Source organism: Lissotriton helveticus, chromosome 9, assembly GCF_964261635.1.
Source record: "Lissotriton helveticus chromosome 9, aLisHel1.1, whole genome shotgun sequence".
Lineage (NCBI taxonomy): Eukaryota > Metazoa > Chordata > Amphibia > Caudata > Salamandridae > Lissotriton > Lissotriton helveticus.
Window position 1 is genome coordinate 548,324,870 of NC_136070.1, and position 25,169 is coordinate 548,350,038.

At 43.3% G+C, this 25,169-nt stretch overlaps 1 long non-coding RNA gene across 1 annotated transcript in view; it reads left to right on the plus strand.

Moving 5' to 3' along the window:
* LOC144782828 (uncharacterized) overlaps positions 1 to 23,317 on the plus strand; it is a 187,046-nt gene extending 163,729 nt beyond the window's left edge. The window contains exon 3 of the long non-coding RNA XR_013601280.1: positions 22,562 to 23,317. This is a non-coding gene — a long non-coding RNA (uncharacterized LOC144782828). The remainder of the gene's footprint in view (positions 1 to 22,561) is intronic.
* Positions 23,318 to 25,169: the final 1,852 nt, after the last annotated feature.

Here is a 25,169-nt window from a genome sequence, read left to right on the forward strand (position 1 = left end):
GCAGTCACTATACATGCACTTGTAGAAGGACTCAGGTATTAAGACACGCAGTGCTACAATCAAATGTGCGCAATTTATGCAGGTCCATGACCTCCACAAGACTACTGAATCAGTCTTTCAATAGGTCAGGTAGTATTCATTTGGTGCCACAATCAGACTGTCAGTCTCTGTCCACTCCTGCAATCATACTGTTAGAAACATGTTCTTATGGAATCTTTCTGCGAACACACAAGCACCTATAAACTCTTTCAACAGTGAAGTACCAGCATTGTAAGTGTCCAGTCACTATCCATGCAGTTATAGAGCTACTCAGGCATTAAGACAAGCAGTGCTACAATCAAATGTGCGCAATCTATGCAGGCCAGTAACCCCCAACAGACTACTGAATCACTCTTTCAATAAGCCAGGTACTATTTATGTAGTGCCTCAATCACACTGTCATCCTCTGTCCACTCCTGCAATCACCCTGATAGAAGCATGTCTTTATCTAATTTCTGTACCAACACACAAGCACTTATAAGCTGTTCCTAATGTCAACTAGCAGTACTCTAACTATCCAATCACAGTCCATATACCTGTACAATGCCTCAGGCATTAAGACACACAGTGCTACTGTTAAATTTAGAAAATATATGCAGTCCCCTAACCCCATGCAGACTACTGATTCACTCTTCAAACATCCAGGTAATAGCTATGCAGATCTGCAATCACAGTGTTATTTTCTATTCACTCCTGCAATCATCCTCACTAAACCAAGACCTTATATAATCTCGGTGCCAAAACACAAGAACTTACAGCTTTTCTTCTCCTTGTCCTTGTAAATATGGTCCCATCACACGCAGCACTTGGCATTGTAGGGGTGTTCCATGGGTGTTGCTGTGTATGTTCCCACAGAAAACCCATGGAACAACACACATCTCAAGATGTACAAGAAATTGCAAATCTGGCGATGCGTGTGAAAGCTGCACCACCCTAGAGGTGGCGTAGCAAGGCACAACGTGTACAAATGTTTTCATTTTTCCTAATTTTTTTCTCCTTCAGTGCATGCTGCATTCCACAGCATGCATTGAAGGAGGAAAATGCCTTTAGTGATTGTTTTTCTACAGGAAGGTGTGCCTTCCTGCCCAAAAACAATCTGCCCATGACCCAGGCATTCTTTCACCGTGGTGCCTGTGCCAGTGCACGGCTACAGTTTCTGCACTAATGCAGAGGGAAGCCCAGAGATGCGACATATTCATGTAAATATGTCACATCCCTGTGCTTCGGGAGTGCAGAAGCGCGGTGCAGCTAAAGAGCTTGCAGTATCACGCTGCAGTACTTCCTTATAGATCTACACTTATACATTCACCATACACTACTAATGCATTATTTCAGTCATTTCATTTCATTTCAAATAACTTTATTCGATTCAGAAAAAAGAATCATAAAAGTATACTATTAAAATAACAAGTATCATACATTCAATCACAAACGGTATTTCACAGATCATATACAGGGTTCCAAAATTCACGTACAATAAACACTAAAAAAATATACATTAATGGGGTGGGACGTTGAATGGTACTAGTTATAATCTTTCACATAGACCTCCCGTGGTCGCTTAAAGTGCAGTGCATTCACAATATACAAAATATCATATTTAAAAAGACATAAAATCAATAAAAAAGTTCATAATTCATAGTGATTTCTAATCGAAAGTGCAGATCTAATAAAGCTAAGCATAGAGCTACATATAACCAAAGATTATAATGATCTCAGATACTCGAAACCTTCCATATATGTACAAGGTCTAATATCCTTCAAAAGGGTTTGATAAAATGGTCTCTTGGGACTTTATAAAGTGGACAGAAGAGAACAAAATGCACTGTAGATTGTTGGGCTGTATTATTACATGGACAAGGGGGAAGTCTCTCACACCAGCCCCCTTGTTTCGGAAAAGCAGCCAAAAAGTGCAATATTTGTAACCGAAATCTAGTCAAATAGAAATGCCATTGTGTGTGCGTGGTAAAAGTCAAATAAAACTGTTGTTGTAATATGACCGCTTGATTTGATGTTAATATTTCTTGCCAATGCGATCCTTCAACGGTACAATAAGCATTCTTAATGACCTTCTTCATGTTCAAATTAATAGAGAGCGGATCATCATAAAAACTTTCTAGCTCTAGTTTATAAAAAGTTTCCTTTACATAGCGTAACCAGGGGATCGACATGGCCTTGTCGAGATTCATGCAATCCTTTAAAATTTCTTTTGAGAATAACAAATCCTCAGAGGTCCATATTTTTCCCCAGAGGAGTAAAGGGGACACATGAATTATGTCCTTCACAGGTTGCAATCCCACCTCTGTATGGCAGAAAACATTTGAAGAGCTGTTGGGGATTGATAATAAGCGCTTTAAAAATGTATTCTCCATGATTTGGATCTTTTCGCTTTTATGGCACCCCCATACCCCTGCCCTGTAGGTCGCCACAGACACACACTTTGATTTGTACAGGGTCATCAAATCCCCTATTGGTTTTTGCCCCAGTTTATTAGCAAAACGAAAAAGGGCCTCTACAGATCTAGATGTTGTTTGGATCCGGGTGTTTATCAATTCATCCCAATTCAATGTTCTATTAAAAAGATTTCCTAAGTAATTAACATTTGTGACTTTTTCAATGACCATATTGTCCACAGTATATTTACAGGTCTTAATTCTGCCTGGGCCACAAGCCATAGCATATGATTTATTAAAATTGACCCTGAGATCTAGGTCCAACATGAATTTGTTAAAGGCATCCAGACATTTTTGCATGCTGTTAGCCGTTAGAGTCATCAAAACAGTATCATCCACATATGACAGCAGTGGTACATATTTGCCGTTTATCTTGGGAAAATCTAAGCATTTTTGCATTAAAAACTGTTCCAAACCATTGGTGTAAATTAAAAACAGGCTGTGGACGCCTTCAGATGAGGCAATTTTCGCCGTTTTTTCACCGCCTGCGCCATAGCGTACAGCAACAGAAGTTGCAGAATGCAATCTACGTAACAGGGTGACCAATGGCTCCTCGAACCCCATAGACTCCATTAATGTCCAGAGCTTTCCCCTACAAACAGTATCAAAAGCACTGGATAAGTCCATGAAGGCCAAATGCATTGAAACACCCCTGACCTTCATGTACTTACCCATAATCATAGCTAAATTTAGGCACTGTTCTGTGGTCCCCCTGCCTCTCCTAAAGCCGTATTGAGAGTCCACAATAATGCCTCTCCCCAATAGTTTACAAGAGGCATCTATTAGGGAGATCGGCCTATAGCAACGGGGGTCATCTTTTTCTCTCTGAAGATGGGAACGATTACCGCCTCTTTCCATGATGATGGGATGCGTCCCACAATAGTTTCTTTAAAAACATTTAGCAGGAGGGGTGCCCAACGTTGAGGATTATTTTTAAACAAGTCCAATGGTACGGCATCAGGCCCTGGGGCCTTCAAAGCAATACCTTTTCTTAAAGCCTCCTCCACTTCTTCCAGGGAAAGCGATAGGCTAAGCTGCCGTGCAGATTCAACATTTAAAGGAATGTTATCCTCACAATCATTTTCTATTAAAATACCCTTTGGATTAAATATTTTCGAGTAGTGGGTCTCCCAAACCTCTCTTCACTGATAAAAAGTGGGCGGTTTATGACCTCCCAAAACAACCTACTATCTTGCAGGTCACTGGCTTTTTCCAAATCATCCCAGGCCTTCACCTTTAGTTCTATTTTTCTCTACTCAACTGCTTTTCTATACATTTGCCTTGCATTCCTAACCATTTCTTTATCCCGGGGTACCACATGGAGAGCTGTCCCAAGCACTGTTTGTGCTTTGGAACATTCCCCATTAAACCATTTCTTATCTTTAGTGAAACCTTTCTTAACTGGTTTAAGTATATTTGTGGCCACACTCTTAAAAAGGGCCTCAAAACTTTGCACTATCTTCTCTGGATCAGAAGTGGCTGTTAGGCATGTCATTATTTCTAATGCATTAACTTCAAGGATCCGTTCCTCCATTTTCTCGGGATTGATCTTATCCCATTTTATTCTAACCCCTTGATTATGATTATATGTTATTGGTTGTTCTAGGGGCATTATCCTTGGTATCACTATACTCGATAGTGTTAGGGGGTTATGATCACTAGCCGGGTTCGGTTCTACCCTAAAGTCATCAACTAAATAAGCATAACTACTGGAAATTAAGTTAAAATCTATTATACTCGTCCACCCTCTAGCCCCCTGAAAAGTTGGAATGGGGGCCACTAACCTATCGGTTGGGGTATCAAGTATACAGAGGTCATTTACCACGATGATGTTGTTTAAGGCATCTCCCTGTGTAGTGTGCTTAAAATGGGCCAAAGGTTGTTCATCAGTGTCCGATAACCCACAAACGTGGCTCCCGCTAAATGGACATAGATTGCAATTAAAATCCCCAAACCACATAATACATAAGGGTGAAATCTTTCCAGTAACTTTAGTGATTTCCACCTGCAAAGTGTCAATGACAAGCGACACATGTGTATCAAAGATATTATAATACCAGTTAACTACAAGCAAAGGTACAACAATCAAATTAGTGCACAAGATCAATTGATACCATGGAGAAGAACATATTTTTTCTATCCTTAATGACATATTACGTATTGCGATTGAGGTCATTAGGCCTCCCTTTGCCCTTCCAGAGGGGGTGGGTTCAGCAGCAACAGACAAGGTATTATAACCATCTAAGAAAAGATTCTCTCTTTCGTTTCATGGAGACAAATTATGCTAAAGGATTTGATGTAATTAATCAATGCCTCATCTGATAGCCTAGTTGAAATACCCGTTACATTCCATGTCTATTTGCTAAACTAGTGGATTTAGTCGACCGATTCCTTTCTATTATATGATCAGCTTGGATCATAGTCCGATCTTCCTCTCTGTCATTATTTCAGTCAATCATGCTCTACACATTTATTCAATCAAACTTCCAGACATTACCATGCAATAAAAGTTCTTTTTTTAACCAGATTAGGTAGTTCTGAGAAGAACTTTTTTTTCTTCCTTTTTTGTTTTGTATTTTTTTTGTACTTTTTAAGCAATTTTGTATTTTTTTGGTGTTTTCTAAAAAATTAACGAAAAAGGAACGAAGTATACAGCTACAATTTGGAATTAAACCATTCCAAACACAAAAAGAATATACATTTGTGGTTGCGCTGTGCTGCACACACAGCATCCACCGATTGTTCTCCATAGAAAATTATGGATTTGCACTTTGTGCAGTGCTGTTGCAGAAAAGCAAATTCTGGACGAATGTCCATTGGAGGTGTAGATATAGACGCTCCAGAGGTGCTAGCAATTGATTGTGGTGGATTCTTTGCTGCACGCCTCATCTCTTCTCTTGCCAGATTCTTTGGATGAATGGTCCTTAGATGTTTTAGCATACTTGCTGTCCCACAAGAGTATTGTTTTTGAGTGCCTCGAGACAGCAGCTTGTCACACAGCAAGCATGTGACTTTGGTTGCGTTCACCTTTTTTTCTCCGGCCGGAAAGCTGAAAAATTTCCACACGACTGATGTAGGTCTGTCCTTGCGTGGATCTTCCGCCAAGATATCTTCATCTGAAGAATGATGAGAAGTTTGAGAAGCAGATGCTATTCCTTCAATGCAATTTTTGGAAAACACCAAAAAAAATGCAAAAGCAGCTCTGGAAGGAGAAGAGATGTCTCTCTTGAGCTACTCCAAACAGAATGATGGAAATGGGTGGGGTCCTTCAATACTTACAGTGGGAAATGTTATGAACCAATCAAATCCTTATTTTTGAGGTCACATGGTATCCGCTCACCGTGCGTTTACGGAGCACGCACCCTACACGACTTCGTGAAAATAGATTTAAAAGTAATATATCTTTACTACAAGTAGAACTATATTATTTTTATAAATACCTTAGATAATGTCTAGCCCTAATCTATATATATAAAAACGAAAGTATGTCTGTCTGTTTGTCCTTTATGCATTACTACACCATTCATCCAATCGCCATGAAACTTTGGGAAGTTGTTGAGTATACTCTCGCGAAGGTTTCTGGCATAATTATTTTTTTAATATCGGCCCCCCAGGGCCCTCATAATCTTTCGAGTACTGATGTATGCACCAGACGGAAAAACATCAATTCGTGTATCCACAAGCACTCGAATAAATAAATAGAATTAAAACACTATTCATCCGATCGCCCTGAAACTTTGGTAAGTTGTTGAGTACACTCCCGCAAAGGTTTCTGGCATAAATGTTTTTTAAATATTGGCTCCACCGGGCCCTCATAATCTTTCGAATACTGATGTACGTACCAGACGGAAAAACAAAAAATCGTGTATCCACAAGCACTCGAATAAATAAATAGAAGTAAAACGACACTTTGAAATGTTTGCCATATTAAAATGAATACTTTTCAATAAAAATGACACAATGTAAATTGAATGTTATCATAACGAGTTTCCTTGAATTTTCTTCCTTCGGAGATCGCAGCAACGCGCAACGGGTAAGCTAGTATGTATATAAAAGAGACATACATATCATTTTAGAACATAAACAAATTTGCAGAAGTCGCTCACCCAGCACGTCCGGTACGTGTATGACGTCATGTACGGCGCTGCACTGCGCAAGCGTCGCGTACTGTAATGCGCATGTGTCGCAAATGCGCGGGAGCAGGAGTTGCGGACCGGTCGCATACAGGGCGCGCACACCACGTAACCAACGTGTATAACGTAACTGCACAACGCGAACCCATTGCACTCCGTACGCGGATCCTTCATGACTTTTCTAAAATGGCGGCTTGGATTCGCGTATCCGCCGTGCTCGGTGCGCTTTCAGTGCGCGACTCCAACATTTTTTAATTAAAAAACAATTATATATTAAAATAAAAAATAAAACAAAATAATTGCACTATATTTTACTTTTACATTTCAAAAAAATGCAAATGCCAAAAGATTTTTTTTTTTTAAACAGTTTAAAAAGTCCAGAAATTCAGTACAAACAATATATGTAAAACTACTATTACACTTAAAAAATACCATTTAAAAAAGCTTAGAAATTCACTGAAAAAACCATAGGTTTCAGACACGTTATAGTGTAGTGTAGTTCCTATATTCCCAATAGGCTCTGCGCAGTGAAATAATATATCCTATAGATTAGACGTAGGACTGAGGTCGACTAGGTCTCTATCGAATATACTAAACTTACTTGTGAGTGCCAGCTAGCTCAGAGGTCACTAGAAACTTTCTCGAATTCACAAGAAGGGATTAGTTTCTGACAACCGCATAAACATGACAACTTTGTTTCCCAAGAATAAGAAATATATCTCTAGAGTCGTGGAAACAATAGATAATTATTTCACTCAGTCAATCGTTCATGCTTCGTTTCAACAGAGTTGCAGATAAATAGAGAGACAGGGGTTTTCAATAAAAAGGTTTATTGAACAGTCTTCTTTCTCATGCAAGAGAAGTGAACTGCTACAATAGTTAAGCAGACTGCAAAGTATAATGCGTACAGCGAGAATAGTATTATAAAATAATACTGTAAAAGCATTGTATGGTTTCCAAGCCATATAAAAATACATACATAAATAACATTGACTAAAAATACTCAACTGGTGCTTCTAAATACGCCTACCCCAATGTACCTAACCTAAGTCTAGTACGCGTGAAGAAGTAAGTATTGGGTAGCATAGGTTTAGTTGTTTTTGCCAAGAATCTACCAAAAGTTTCTCTAGGTTCTAATCAGCTCCATACCTTGGTTTAGAATGAAGGAGGTCTGGTATCTCTGTCTCTGGACTCGATTTCCCAACACCCTGCAAGGGGAGCTTGGAAACACTGGAGCTGGATTCTCGGTGAGAGAAAGACAGTCTCTTGATCAGTGCGTCAGCTGGGGGGTCGGCTTCCTTCTACACTTACTGTAGCGAGCTGCGTCGGGCAAGTAGATAGTCGAACTGCTCCGAACCACCGTAGTTTGCCATAGCAAGGGAAAGCATATTTATAACTTGAAGGTGTTTAGGAATGCCATAGCTTGACGTAAAGTCGGGCATAATAATGTCAGGAAAGAACCCCTAGGGAATAGTTGTTCTTTGCAAAGTACGAGTTCTTGGACAAACCAATATTTAAGCAAGGGGAAGTTCCCTAACTGCTTAAGCTGATTTTCCAAGAAATTGTCGTGACGTTTTGTACGGGTGGAAGTAGCCATGCCTGTATTTGGGTAGCATGGGCTATGACTAAATAAGGGATTGATTTCTATGGCTATATAAGGGCAATGTGAATTGTACCTATAAAAGGGCATGAATCGGGAAAATTCACTTGGAGCTTAAAACGCCACACAACAATAGTTAGGAATTAGCATTTAAAAAACTTTTGAAATTCACTGAAAAAACCGTAGGTTTCAGACAAGTTATAGTTATAGGGAGACAGACCGGTGCACGAGCCGCTTAGGGCGCGTGGACGCGCTTCCCGCGCACACACACAGCGTTACTGAGGCCGGCCGGCACGCACACACGCGCATACACACACAGACACACATACACACACACCGCCGCCCCCCCATGCACGCACACACACAGACGCACACATATACACACACCGCTGCCGCCATGCACAGAAGCCAATAAATACCCTCAGGACCTACGGTCCCCTCCCAGGCGTCCTCTGTACTGCGCCATACGTACTCCTGGGACCTTCTCCCCGTCAGGGCGTTGTACTCTCTTCTCCCTCCGCCTCCTCCTCCTGCGCCAACAATTGAGAATCCCGGGAAGTCGAGGGCTGCTCTCCGTCCATCTCTACGGGGGTGCAGCTGGCTACCTCCAGTCTGTCAATGCTGTCTGTACGTGTGACGTCAGCTCATTACATGCCGCGTCGACTGTCTGACTCATCGTCAAGGAAGGTGTGCTGCTGCAGGAGTCCGCTTTAATTTTTTTGGTCTCTTCTGCAAGACCATTTTTAGATTGAGCGTCAGCTGTAGCAAGGTCTGCTTTAAACACTCTACCATAGTGTAATCTGGCAATATGGCCTGCTTCTTGCAATTGGCATTTTGTTTCCTTGGTCCTTATTTGTTCCTGGTCCAATACATCATTTCCGATTTTACCCAGGGAGCACCGGCTAATTATTGTTCCCTTACTCTCGTAAGTGTTATTGTGTTATTTGGGGACTACTTGTTTATTGAATTTAATGCTAGTGAGTTTTTGATTTATAGTATGTGCCTTTATTTGGACTTTTTTGTTTACACTGTTTACTTTAATTTGCTTGGCTAGAAATCAAACCAGCTCCAGCAATTGTTTTCTTCACACTCTGCATTTACGTTTATTTTTTGGGGGAGAGACACATGCTTATTGTTGTGTCTAGGCTCTAAAACAAACGTGCTCCGCTGAAGGCATTTTTTTTTTAACACAAATGGCATTCACTTTTAATTTTAATTTTCAATGGGGAGAGCTGATGCCGAGAACCCGTCCACACTCTGTTAACACTGTACAGGAAGGTATTAGAGACTAGATGTAGCTTTCCATTGTCACCGCTAGCTGCAGCCTCCCCTTTTGCGCTCCTCCTCCCCCAGACTCATTTGCTCCAGAGCCAAAACACCGGCCAGGAAAGCAGACCACCACTTCCTGGTGAAGTCCTGGCCCTAGCATTCAGAGTCCCTGTGATAATGTGAGCAGTCTAGTTGTTGGGATGGGAGGAGTTACGGGTTGGAGGAAGAGGAGGAGTCAGAGCATGGAAGGGGCAGTTAGAGTAGGGACAGGGACGAGGCAGGAGTGTGATAATAAAGCTCCTTGAAATATAAAGTAAGTGTCAGTCATCTTTGTGCCCAAGACACTACAGCTGGCGACGACGGTGGGATGAAGTGACCTGCCATCCCTTCGTGAACAAAGAAAGCGTCCTGTCCCTGGGCAGCATGAAAACGTGGTCGCTGTCGCGACATGTGTGCCCCCAAAGAGATCGCCGCCTAAAGACACAGGCCAGTGATAATTGCGCCAGCTCCGCGATTTGCTGATCGCGTGGAGCCCTGCCTGACTAGCGCGATCGAGCGCTGGAAGAAAGCACAGCCGTCCGCCGATTCGTGCCAAAACTGGGAGCTTACCCCAGATGCGTGAGACGCGGCACGGCGTCGGAAGTGGCCGGTGAGTGCAGCGGAAGAGTCGGGAGCCCACCCCGACCCCCCTTGGAGGGTTCAGCGGGCAGAGGTGCGTGGAACGCCGTCACCGTGGTGTTGTCTGCAGGACCGGCGATCCAGTGAGTCCCAGTGAAGAGTCGGCGTGAGGGAAATGAATGAAGTCAAGATCTCGCGAGAGCTGAGATTTCCCTAGCGGCGGCCATCTTAGAACCAGGCAGCCGTCAGGACAATTCCCCTGTGCACTGTGGAAGCGTCCATTTTGAGGTCAGGCAGTACAAGACCTAGGCAAATGCAAAACAAGCACTGGTAAATGCAAAAGAAGCACTGGCAAATGCAAAAGAAGCACTGGCAAATGCAAAACAAGCACTGGCGAATGCAAAACAAGCACTGGTAATTGCAAAACAAGCACTGGTAAATGCAAAACAAGCACTGGTAAATGCAAAAGAAGCACTGGCAAATGCAAAAGGAGCCCTGGTAAATGCAAACAAACATTGTTACATGCAAAACGAGCATTGGTAAATGCACGCAAGCACTGACAAAGACAAACAGCAAGCAAACAAGCACTGGTAAAGGCCAAACAAGCATTGGCGAAAAGAAACAAACACTAGCAAGTGGAAAAGTGACATTGATACACCCGTCCAGAAATGTCAAATTCGCCGCACCGAAATGATGGTGGTGCAGCAGCGGCCGCCCCAGTTGCAACTAGAGTTTCACATCTGCGCCCCCCGGAATCACTAACCCTGGTGGCTGGAGGCATGGGCCCCAGATGGCAGGAGTGGCTGGAGGATTTCGAGGACTATCTTGAAGGATCAAAAGTCACAGGAGACAGAAACAAATTAATTGCCCTACGCAATCTGGTCGGTAAAGAGGTTTGCAAATTGATCAAAGAGTTGCCGACAGATGATAAAGGAACATATGACAAAGTGCGAGATGCGGTAAACAGAAAGTTCGTACACAAAAGAAATGTGGATTACGAGAAATATGTATTCCATCAAGCCCGTCAAGACAAGGACAAAATGATGAGTACATTCATATCTAGACTACGCCGACTGTCTCAGTATTGCAACTTTGACGCGTTCTCGACGGAGGATGCCATCCGACTATGAGTTATCGAGGGTTGTCACTCAGAGACTCTCCGAAGGAGGCTGCTAAGGAAAAGTCATAATCTCGACGAAATAGAGGAAATGACTAGGGTGCATGATCAAGCGGCGGAGCATGCCAAAAGTATGTAGACGGGGCGTAGTGAGAGAAGATAGCAAGCATATTGGATGCAGACTAACAGCACTCGCAGAAGATCAAACGAGCGACAGAGAAGGTCCCGACCGGCGTCCCGTCATCAATACAAAGGTCGCCGACGCTATGAGTCTGGTCGGAGAGACAAGAAATCAGACCATGCCAGAAAACCAGAGCGCTCAAGAAAATGCTATGGATGTGGGTACGACTTCCCTCATACAGATGTGTGTCCAGCAGTGGGTCAACAATGCCGAAAATGTGGACGAAAAAATCACTTTGAGGTGATGTGCGGAGTATATAGCAAGGAAAGAAGGAGTGAAACAACAAAGTCGTTTCGCCCAGATATCAAGCGACATCACGCAAAAGCTGTACAGGATAGAGCAATGTCATCCTCTGTCTCGTCACATTCCAGCAGGGAGTCTCGCAAATCCCAATGGACAAGAAGGTCGCTGAGACGGTCATCGTCGAGAGAATCGAGATCGACATCTCGGGAGTCAGTATACACGGATGAATATATCTGCATGGTAGCAGACCCGGACCAGTTAAAGAAATATCCCCATTAGACATCAAGGTGGGGACACATGCGACCAAGTTTGTTTTAGACAGCGGAGCGTCATTAAATTATATGCCCGTGACCGAATATAACAAAATGAAGCCACCACCCCTCCTGAGTCCAGCACATGTCAGGTTGTTCACCTGGATGGCGAAAAAAACACTTCCATGCCTGGGCAAATTCACAACAACACTCAAACATGAATCTACTTCTGTGTCGGCATATATTCATGTCATCGAGGGCCCGGAGGCTGATTGTCTCCTCAGTTTGCCTACAGCGGAGGGCCTCCGACTGGTTGAGATCTTATATCGAGTCAGTGATAATCCGGACATTGTCCGTAAGTTTCCCAAGTTATTCACTGGGCTCGGAAAAATGAACAAATGTCTGATTCGCCTGCACATCAATGATCAAGTGCGCCCTGTGGCCCAACACCCCAGGCGAGTGCCTTTTCATCTTCAGCAAGCCGTAGAGGATGAAATCCAGGAGTTGTTACAAGCCGACATTATTGAAAAAACGGATGGTCCCACGCCATGGGTGTCACCAGTTGTCATTGTCCCAAAGAAGGGCACTCCTGAAAAGGTACGTTTATGTGTGGACATGAGGCTTCCCAATACAGCCATAGAAAGATAGCGTCACCCAGGGCCTCACCTGAGTGACATGATATCAGCATTGAATGGAGACAGGGTATTTTCCAAACTTGATCTAAATAAGGGATACCACCAGCTGGAATTACACGAAAAGTCAAGGTACATAACGACATTTGCCACTCATCTGGGTTTGTTTCGATACAAACGGCTGAGTTTTGGTATCTCCTCTGCGGCGGAAATATTCCAAGAAGTCATCCGTCAGACCATCAGACACATACCAAATTCACTGAACTATAGTGATGATATTCTGGTGTATGGGTCGAACACACAGGAACACGACAAAGCGTTGGATCGAGTATGTATATGACAAGAGAACTGGGAATTTAAGGAACAATCTGCACTACTATTAAAATACCGTGCGCTATATAGGAACTGAAGGTGCTAGGTCCAGACACGTGTTCCCCACACGGGCCTTAAGGAAGATAGGCAACCTACCACCCAGAAAAACTGATTTTTGAAATTGGACAGCACCCTTCAAGAGTTATGCACCATTGCAAAACAATTGTTAAAAAAGAACATACAGATAAACAGAGTATTGGTTTTCCCAAACGTACACAAAATACACACAATGTTGTAACTTTGATTTTCTTTCTTTTATTCAGTTTTTATTCTTTCTTTTCTTTTTTTGATAGTTGCGAATAGCCGACGCGTTTCGTCCGTTGCCGGACTTCTTCAGGGCTTAAAACAATCTTTCTGATTTCGCTTTTCACATATGTCCCGGTCAGGTTTTTCGGGGATTTTCTATTATTAATTGAAAAGTCATAAACAGGATCACAGATCCTAGCAACGGTCAGTGTAGACAAAGGACAAGAGCAGGCCCACAGTGAGGTCAAGGAGCTGGAACGTACAGGAGCATCGCGTTGTGGCCTTCTGGTACCTGAAGAAGTCCGGCAACGGACGAAACGCGTCGGCTATTCGCAACTATCAAAAAAAGAAAAGAAAGAATAAAAACTGAATAAAAGAAAGAAAATCAAAGTTACAACATTGTGTGTAATTTGTGTACGTTTGGGAAAACCAATACTTTGGATCGAGTATGTCATGCTCTCCTAGAAGCTAATCTTACTCTCAATAAGGACAAGTGTGAGTTCCATCAATCCACTCTTAAGTTCTTCGGACATGTGTTCTCGGGGGCTGGGATGAAGCCCGACCCTGAGAAAGTGACAGCGCTCAATACCACCAAGAGCCCTCAAGATGTGAGTGATATCTGATCGTTTATGGGCATGGCGAGCTATTGCGCCAGATATATAAAGGACTACACCACCATCAGTCACCCACTCCGTGCCCTCACCAAGCAAGGACAACCGTTTGTCTGGAGCCCTCAGTGTGAGCGGGTGTTTCAAGAAATTAAACAGGCGGTGGAATCAGCCGATAATCTAGCATACTTTAACCCCAAGAGGAAGACGGAGATAACGGTGGATGCTAGCCCAGTGGGGTTGGGTGCAATCCTAGCTCAGTACGACAATGACACTGATCGACGACACATCGTGGCTTATGCCAGCCGCAGCCTATCAGACACCGAGAAGGCATATTCCCAACCAGAGAGTCTCGCGGTCGTATGGGCCTGCGAGCATTTTCATGTGTTCATCTATGGCAAACATTTCACCATGGTTACGGACCACCAGGCGCTTGTCACCATCTTTGGCAATCCCAAAGCCAAGATGCCACCTCGCATTGAACGGTGGGGTCTGCGCCTGCAAGAATACACCTACACAATAATACATAAACCGGGAAAGGCAGAGAATCCTGCGGACTACATGTCCCGACACCCTCAAGCATCTCAGGCCTCACCTCCTTCAATAGCCGAAGAATACATACACTTTGTAGTGGGCTTAGCCCGTCCACCGGCAGTCCCTTTGGAAGCGATACAGGAAGCCACTGCGCAAGACAACATCCTTCAGAAAGTAGTGCGCCGACTGCGCACACATCGCTGGAGACATGACAGTGAAGAGGAAAAGAATAATCCTCAAGTTCGTCAGGAAATGCAAGCTTTCAGGCATATCAGTGAAGAGTTATCTGCTACCTCAGAGGGGCTCCTACTGAGAGACCATCGGATTGTCATCCCGAGGCAGTTACGTCAAGGTGTGATTAACCTAGCCCACGAGGGCCATCGTGGAATTGTTGCGACAAAAAGAGCTCTCCGGGAGCGAGTATGGTTCCCACTACTTGACCAAATGGTGGAGCTCACCCTAAAGGATTGCCCCCAGTGTCAACTGGTGAGGCACGGGGATTCTCCAGCTCCTCTTCAAATGACCAAGCTACCCAGAGGGGTATGGCAAGAACTTGCCATGGACTTTTATGGACCACTCCAGTCAGGCAAATACGTGTTGGCTATTATGGATGAATACTCGAGGTTTCCAATAGCACAGTTTGTGTCCTCCACCAATGCCTCCAGCACGATTGCCGTACTAGATTAAGTGTTCGCCGCCTGGGGTGTCCCCAAAGAACTCAAAACAGACAATGGTCCCCCCTTTAATGGACATGACTTTAGTGAATTTGCAAAACATCTCAACTTCCGACATCGCAAGGTCACGCCTTTGTGCCACAAGCCAATGGCACCATTGAACGGTTCATGGCAACGTTAAAGAAGACATTTCAACAAGCCACCTTGGAAAAAAGAGATTTACAAGTGGCTCTTAATGAGGTCCTGAGAGCGTATAGAACAACACCACATGCTACTACAGGAAAGTGTCCTGCCACCCTCATGCTGGGGCGACCCATTAGAACACGGATCCCGACATGGGAAGGAGCTCTGCGATCAGTGTCTCCGGCACGTGTCCATCGAGAACTAGCGTTGGCTGATCAAGCCGGCAAGAGCAAAATGAAATCGTATGCGGACACTCGACGGAAAGCAAAGTCTCCATCTCTGCATACAGGAGACCTTGTGGTTTTTAAACAAGAACAGTCAAAGAAAACGGATTGCAGATTCAAAGATGAACCTTTGGTTATCACCCAGCAGAAGGGTACCATGATTACTGCAGAGTCTGAGAACAGACGGGTTACCCGAAATGTTTCCCATTTTCAAAAGTGTACCCCAGCTATGAAAGAGGTCCTTGACAGAGCCACGGATAAACGAGATGCAGAAGGACCTAGTCAAATGGGTGCAACACAGAGACCTGATCATCAGATAGAAGTTACATCTGAAGATACCGGCGTGAGTCTCCGACCTCGAAGAGACATCCACAAGCCCAAAAGAATGATTGAAGAACTATAATCAAGTCAGTTTCGTTCTTTTGTTAACAAAGGGTGAGATGTGATAATGTGAGCAGTCTAGTAGTTGAGATGGGAGGAGTTACAGGGTTGGAGGAAGAGGAGAAGTCCGAGCAGGGAAGGGGCAGTTAGAGTAGGGACAGGGACGAGGCAGGAGTGTGATAATAAAGCTCCTTGAAATATAAAGTAAGTGTCAGTCATCTTTGTGCCCAAGACACTACAATCCCCTTCCACCAAAGCTAGTTCTCCCTCCGATTGTTTGAATGGCTTTGGGCTTCTCCAGAGCGCCCTTCCTGCAGCTCCAATGAAGATAGGCAAGTTATAAGCAGCTGCCTTAAAGTTACAACAATGCACTGGGCGCACATAGAGACATGACCACATTTACTCCTGCCAGGCTGGCCGTAGGAACCTTGTGCTGCACGCAAACACGCTGTGTAGGGCGCCTCGCCAGCCGCCCAATAATCATTACCAGCAGTGCAGCGCGTTAGTCAGAGTTGAGGGGTTGGTGTGTTGTACTTTATTGTTATCGTCGATTTGGAGTGACTTGATCGGCACTCTTAATAAGGGCAGCTTCTAAGTCACAGGTATGCGTAGCTGACTAGAGGGTCGGCATTTTGTGGCAGGTGATATCTGTATGTTTGTGTTTTTAGTCTGTTTTCACATGATGTTTACTTCTTTTTCTATGTTTTCTATGTAGCCTGAGCTCGAGTGGAAGCTATTGAAGGATTTTACAAAAGCAACACTTATATAATAGAAGGGCACGTTCATTTTGCTTTAGGCACGGGGAAATCAAGTGACTTGCCTAGAATCTCAGGGTTTTGAACAGACGCAAGGACTAAAACCTGGTTCCACAGTTCCAAAAACGGCAGCCGTAGCCCTTCCTACAACTGCTCAATACGTCAGTTGCAGCATCTCACCCTCACATTATCCAGTGCAGCATCTCACCCTCCGTTACTCTTTCTACATGTTTTCACCCATCCCCTATGTTCCTTCCCCCTCCCGTGCCCCCATCTGGTTTTACCAAACGCTGTCTGTAATTCCTTACAACCCCCACTTGTTATTGCTCTCTTCTCCAGTTCCACAGTTTTGTTTTTCTATACCAGTCCAACTCAAAGCAGCAAGCAAAATCTGTTTTTATTTAAAACTGCCTGTGTCATGTTGTAGTTGCATGCATTTTTTTGCTTGCGCCTGCAAATTACAAAGCCGACTGCGTGTACCCTTTTTCCTGTTATTAAAATAAAAGCAGCGCTGTACAGGGATGCTGTACGACAGGGCTTACAATCTTAGCAACGTCAATTGGGGCAAGGGCGAGATGTATTGACTTTGCCAAGAGCGGTTTTTGTACTAATCTCCCCTTCTCGGACATCTCAGACAAGCCCAATAATCCCTATAAAATCTCACTTATCAGCAAATCTCATGTTGAGGCGATTACTATTAGGTCTTCTCTCTGGGACTTTGCTTATAAAGCTCCACTGGCTTCCTGTGGAGAAGAGAATTCATTTTAAGACCTTATGTCTTGCTTTTAAGATTTTGAAAAATGCGTCACCACCCATGCTATGTCCCTTAATGACTATGTATACTCCCCGGAGAGCCCTCAGATCAGAAGGACAGTCTCTGGCTACGGTTCCGCGAGTAAAGCGTGCCCGGATGGGAGGACGCTCCTTCCGGTACTTGGCCGCAAAACTCTGGAATGCACTACCATCACAGATACGTGGCTTACATGACCTCCTGGCCTTTAGAAAGGCAATCAAGACTCACCTCTTCTGTTAGGGCTGGTTATGTTATGCTCTCATGTCCATCGGCGGCGTTTGCCCTTTTCTTCTTTTGATAAGCGCCGGGACACCCTTTGCTGGGGCAGCCGTGCGCTATATAAAAATTTATAACATAACATAACATTATCACACATGTTGGTGTTACAGAGAGAGCCATCAGTGTCTATGTATCACTTTACAGTTGTTTTCACTACACCCTGTGATGTTTTTTCACATGTTCATACTGGGGACCCAAATGTTTGGGTTATGCTTTACAAGGGTTTCGATACGCTCTGATTTTTTTTAAAATAATTAACAGACGTTTTTACTAGCTTATGTGTTTTATTTGACATGTTCACCATGGGGATTTTGGGAATTCCACTTTAAAAAGCTTTACTACACCTTAAGGTCTTAATACTCCTTATGACGTTTTTAACCTACTTGTTTTTGTGCAACTGCGGATTCCAGTCCAAGGCAATAGGTCTCGCATTTTTTAAACTTTGACCTATTGGTATTGTAATTGACAATGCCTTTTATTATAGCAGGTTTTTAAACCTATAAATAAAAGGCATTGTCATTTACAATGCCAATAGATGAAAATCTCACAATTGCGAGACCTATTGCATGGCAAATGCTTTTTTTACAGTAGCCACTATCCGTGATGCTATTTTTTGTAATATTGCGCTTTGAACCCTCTTGCATCTCCGAATGCCATGTAAAAGACCAAGCTAAGATTCAACATAAGGATTTAATTATTGGCACAATGGACTGGGACTTTGAGACTTCTTTTTTTATTTTTTTATTATTTAACTTGAGCTCTTCATCTCCTTTTGTGGGCGCAGCATTATCGCCTGTATAATTCTCGTCCTTCCTCAAAATTCTGGCCAAATAATTCTGACATATCCTCTGACAATGCTTTTCATATTCAAACGTTTTTATTCGTTCCCATCCTCAATCCATTATTTTGGCTGTGAATAAGACATGGTGATATAAGCATTCAGGAGTTACCACGGAGGGGGATTCAATGCATCAAAATTCCTGGCCTTTTTGAAAATTTGTTTTTTAAGTTGCTAGGCCTTGGAGATGCTGGCAAACGAAATACAAACCAGCCAATCACCAAGTTAAATACATTCAAATTAACACTCTTTTTCCTCCATAAAACACCATATGCAGCGCAGGATACATCAAGTGCTCCTCCAGTTTCAGGCTCACATTTCCATTACAAGCAGGAGCTGGCTTGGCAGGATATTTTACTATATGAAGCTCTCGTGACACAAAAACCCAGTGAATGTAGAAAAGGGCTTTGTGTAGTCAAAAGATGCCTTTCACAAGTGTAGATATGTATTGCAAATAGTAATTGACCTATTATTTAAAACATAACTTCATTTATATAGATTATTGGGCATAACAGAGGATCAACTGGATTTTATTATGTTACTGAAATTGTACAACTTAGTGACTTTCGTAGATGATTATTCTTCAGAAATCCAATTCTCTTAAAGTGTTTCTTCACATGTTTCTGTAATTCACTCATTGTGTTACAAGTCCATTTCGAATCGAATTCCTCTTTTACTGACCATCAATATGAATGCATCAGTTTTGTCAGATAATGCAAAATGGATCAATTAATAGTTGTTGCACTAATGTTTTTGTTGCTGACTTAGGAGCCCATTAGGATCGCGGACTGACTTGAGTCCGTCCGCGACCCTTGAGGAGGAGGGAACGTTCGCATGGGCTGCTGCGTTCCCCCCTCTGCAATTAGGATGTGACCGCCACCCTAAAAAAAAAATAATGTCATGAGCAATGCCAATAGCTCTAACTTTCACAAAGACAAGACCATTGCATTGTAAATGCTTGTTGTCGTTTGAGATGGAACTGAAAATGAGGCTGTTGAATTTGTGAGAGAACTTATCATCAATACGTTCAACTTACAGTTTACTGCACAATGGTCCAAACATACACTTGAATTTTTGGACCAAAAACTAACTGTGTGTGACAATAGACTGGAAAGCTCGTTGTTCAGAAAAAGCACAGCTGGAAATAGTCTCATGCATTCTAGGAGTTGTCATTCGAATGCTTTGATTCAAAGCATTCCTTTAGGTGAGCTCCTCAGAGCAAGAAGGAATTGTAGTACCGTAACTAATTATCAAAAATAAGTTACCATCATGACAAAAAGATTCCTAGAAAGAGGCTATTCTCAATCCACCATTTATACAGCACTGAATTAAGTATCTAAAAGAACAAGAGAGTCACTCCTTAATGAGAATGATACACAGCAAAACAAGATGAAACACAGGTCATTCATTTCATAACAACATACAATAGACAGGACGAGTCAACGGAGGAACAGGGGGAAGAGGCTCTTTCAGAGGTGGCAACAGAGGCAATGCAAGGGGCAACGTGGGAAACATGAACACACGCTCCAGAGGAAAACAATAATGGATCATGATCTGGTAAATAAAACGATCATTAACTTATCCAACAGAACTATGAATGATATTGAAAAAACTACTCTTTGTTTGGGACTTTCGTTTTGCCCGTCTATGCCCTTAAACTACAGCGAATCTAGACTTGATCTTTTTAGATTTGTTCGTAAGCTGAAACTCAAGAAATGGCATAAGCTTAGAGCCCTGGGTGGCCACACCACTTTGAAACCCCAACCGCACATTAATGATACTTTCAGGATTGGCGATGTTGACGCGCTGATTAGCATCGTAGAACTTGAACAAGAATGCGAGAGGGAACAGTCCCGAGGGGATTCTAGCTTTGAAGAAAGGGAAGTTGCTTCCCACAGTAATACACAGCTCCTTCGGGAGGCAGACTTTACCATTGACAGTAGTGCGGCTTCAGGATTCAAACCGAAATCCACTTTCATCCCTACCATGGCACACGATGCCATAGATACATTTCATGAGTGCGTTAACAAACAACTGAACACGTACCGCCATACCAAGAGAAAACAGGGACCTATGCCTAACAATCTGTCCTTGAGTCAGAGGAATGCCCTCAAGTCCCTGATTGATGATAAGAATGTTGTGATTTGCCCAGCTGATAAGGGGGGCAATATTGTTATCCTAGACAGAGAGCATTATGTAGCGGAGGCACAAAGACAACTACCTGTACAGAAACAGCATTACTGAGATGTGGGAAAAACTTAGCACATGGAAGGATAGGGGTATTTTAGAATGGGAAGAATACAAGTTCTTGAAAAACGATAATCCTATTCTCCCCGTTCTATACCTCTTACCCAAAGTCCATAAGAGTAAGGACAATCCCCCCGGGAGACCTATTGTGTCCTCGAGGGGTAGTGTGGCCGAACACGTATCCAAGTACGTGGACCATTATCTACGTGAATGGGTACATGCTCTCCCTAGCTACATCAGGGATACCAAAGATTTTTTGACGAAATTGCAGGACGTGACATGGGATGAAGAATGTCTTCTCATCACCATGGATGTTCAGGCCCTATATACTATTATCAACCATCAGCAGGGCCTGGCAGCATGTAAACATTTTCTTGACTCACGTCCACTGCGTTTCCGAGAGAACAGTAAGATGCTGTGGGATATGATGGAATTTTGTCTCCTGAATAATTTTTTCCTTTTTGACGACGTCCTGTACAATCAAGTGACTGGGACCGCGATGGGTTCTTGCTTTGCTCCCAGTTTCGCGAACTTGTTGATGGGGTACTGGGAGCAGAGCATTTTTGCGAACCCAACTTTGGCAGAATACATCAGTCACGTGGCGCCCTGGTGGCGCTACATTGACGACCTGTTTATGGTGTGGAGGGGATCGTCAGAAGGAGCTCAGAGTTTTATCGATTGTCTTAACATCAATGACAAGAATATAATTCTGACCAGTAGCATTAGCAAAGTGACAGCTGAATATCTTGATGTCAAGATCAACATCATTGACAACAAGATACACACTTCTCTTTTTAGGAAAACCACGGCCGGTAACAGCGTGTTACACGTCCTCAGCAGTCACCCTGAACCACTCAAATGGAGTATTCCGTATGGTGAGCTGCTGAGGGCGAAAAGAAATTGTAACACAGAGGCCAGTTACCAACAAGTTGCCTCTGAAATGTTGGATCGCTTTACTCAGAGAGGGTATCCGTCATTGGTTTTAAAAAAAGCTAAGGCCAGGGCAGACGCCACACTGAGAAGCACAACCCTTCAAGTTACCACAGCTGAAGAAACTGATAAGGATGACAATAACACACGACTGATCTTGACTTACAACAGAGAGTCACGGCAGGTACAAAAGATTCTAACCAATAATTGGAATATCCTTAAGAGTGATGGCACCATAGGTGACTTGATTTCCGATAGGCCGAGCATCACCTATAGGAAGGGCAGAAACATCAGGGATCTCTGTGTCCACAGTGACATTACCATCTATCCCACATATCAAGGCCTTGGCCTACAAGGGTTCTTTCCTTGCAGTCACTGCAAGGCGTGTAAAAACAGTACCCTTGTCAAGAGAGTAGAGTACAATGGCATTAAGAGAGAGATTACACAATTTCTTAACTGCAATACCATGTTTGTAGTCTGCGTGATTGTTTGCCCTTCGGTCTTTGGTACATTGGGAGTACTACTGCCCAGGCCAAAAAGCGCATATTGGAACACTATCGTGCCATAGTCCACTGTGATGTCAAGTATCCCGTGGCTAGACACTTTAGTGAGTACCATTTCTCCAATCCTGCACTTATGAAATTCTTCATCCTAGAACAGATCAATAGGAACCCCAGGGGTGGAAACAGAGTTCTCAAGTTGAGACAGGAGGAATCAAAACATATCATCAATTTCCAGACCAAGACCCCGGGGGGGCTTAACTTTGATGAGGAACTTTCTGTTCATCTCAAAGATAACTAACCCCATTAGTGATCTGATCTTCTTGTTGATATCTGTACATTATCTTGTATTTATATAGATGTATTTTCTTTTGTCTTCTGTGCATCTCCATGGTTGTTTATTGTAAGTGCATACATACTTGTTATCATGTTATCTTACATCTTGTTCCTTTTCCCTTTAGGTGTAAAGGTGGGGACTGGGTCACGTCACAGCACCACTGTTCCAGCCCCTTGAATTGTCACTCCTTCATCATCACTTATGAGCACGCCCATTTTGGGCTTCCATCTAGAAGGTTTTTTTGGACTGTACTGTGGGCTTTGGGGCTACATACGCAAGTAAGAACAGCTTTTAGCGCCTCTGTACGAGGCTCTCTTTCAGTGTATTTCACTGTAGGTGTCTCACTATGTAGTGGCCATGGTGGTATTTTACCTGGTTACTGTGTCACTATCTTCCCCGTTGGTCACTCCCCTTGGATTAAAGGTATGTGTGTCTCCCGGTATCTTTACTCGCCCACCCCCCCTCCCCTTTCCCTTGTGAGGCTCACTTCAGAGTGTGGGTTTGAGTTCGGCCATTTATTTTATGTGTAAACCTTGTGTGACATCATTACTGTTTACTGCAATTTGCTTAATTGTTCCTTTACACGTTTTATATACTTTTTGATTGACATGGTTCTGACATTTCTTTGCTTTACAACCTTGCATTATGATTTGTCTGATGTGCAGCGCGTTTTTACAATTATGCTTTTGCATTTTCTATCGAATTTATAGCGGTGTGCCTGTTTGTTTACTGTTCCAACATGTCTGCCGTTATTTTGGTCCCAGTCCACTTTCTATGTCCATACCTTCTTGTTGCAACTTTATTTATTCTGTATGCACGATTCTTTGCACTAACGTGAGCAAGGCCTTTGTCTGGCCGAAACATGTAGTTGTGTGAATAAACACCCTTGAACTCGGCATATGGTGTTCTTTGTTGGAATCTGAGAGCGTGTTGGACGTCTTTGAGTTTTGGAGAATATGTATATATATATATATATATATATACACATACATACACATACACTGGCTGTTCGCTGTAGTTGTTATAGTTAGGAACTAGTTTCCATAGGAAAAGCAGACATACAGGCAGTGAAAGAGATGAAACTACTGATCCTGCATGTAGTGAGCTGCCTTTCTTGCAGCTTCCTTCATGTGAGAGCAATGCTGGCTCCATCAAGAGGCGGGGAGCTGGCTGGGACCACCGGGGTGTTAAGGGTGTCATGAAGTCCCAGGGGTAAAGAGGAGAAAGAGGCAAAATAAAGGTGCAAAAAACGAGAAAAAAGAGGCATAATAAATGAATAAACTAGCAGAAAGAGGCAGAATAAAGGACAGAGATGAGCAGAAAGAGGCAGAATAAAGATAAAAAGTGAGCAGAAAGAGGCAAACTAAAGATGAAAAACAAGCAGAAAGAAGCCGAATAAAGGTCAGAAAAGAACAGAAGTAGGCAAAATAGAGGTCAGAAACAAGCAGCAAGAGACAGAATAAAGGTCAGAAATGAGCAGAAAGAGCAGAATAAAGGTCAGAAACGAGCAGAAAGAGGCTGATTAACAGTCAGAAATTAGCAGAGAGAGGCAAAATAAAGGTTAGGAGCGAGCAGAAAGAGGCAGAATAAAGGTGAAAAATGAGCAGAAAAAGACAGAATAAAGGTCAGCAACGAGTAGAAAGAGGCAGAATAACAGGGAAAAACGAGAAAAAGAGGCAAAATAAAGGTCAGAAGGGAGCAGAAAGAGGCAGAATAAAGGTCAGAAATGTGCAGAAAGAGGCTAAATAAAGGCCAGGAGTGAACGGAAAGAGGCAAAATATTGGCCAGAATGAGCAGAAAGAGGAAATAGAGGTGAGAATCGAGCAGCAAGAGGCAAAATAGAGGTGAGAATTGAGTAGCAAGAGGCAGAATAAAGATCAGGAGTGAGCAGAAAGAGGCAACATGACAGACAGTTCATGTAGAAAGAGGCAACATAGAGGGCAGGAGCAAGCAGAGAAGAGTCAGAAAAATGAGCAGAAAATTAGCAGAGGAGGGATAAAACTGAAGGCAGCAGAGGGTAGCAGACTGCAGGCAAGCCAGACAGTAGAATCATCACGGGGGAGCTGGCATGAGTACCTGGTCCCATGTGCCCCTTACTTTATTTTATTGCACTGACAAACCCACTCAGCCAACCACCAACTCATAGCCCCACTCACAGACTCACAAACCCCCTGACAGATGCACTCAGATACTCATGAACCCACTCACAGATCCATTCAAGCACTCATTCACCCACTCATAGAACCATTAAAAGACTCACACGCACACACACACACATACACACACTCACAGACCCAGAGACTCACACACCTACTCACAGATCTACTCAGACACTCACTCACCATATCACAGACCCACTCAGCTACTCATGCATTAACTCGCAGATCCACTCAGAGACTCAAGCACCCAATGACTGACCCACTCAGACACTCACTCACAGACCCACTCAAAGACTCACACAACCACTCTCAGATCCATCCAGACACTCACACACACACCCACTCACTCCAGTGAGTGCAACAGTAGGAAAAATGTTGGATAGAGGGGGGGTAAAAAATTACTATTCCCACTCCAGTGAGTGCAAGAGTAGGGAAAGTGCTGGCTAGCGCAGTGGCAAAAACTACTATTTCCACTCCAAAAAGTGCAAAAGTAGGGAAAGCGTTGGCTAGCGGATGAGTAAAAATAACGATTCCCACTGCAGTGAGTGCAAAAATAGGGTAAGTGTTGGATAG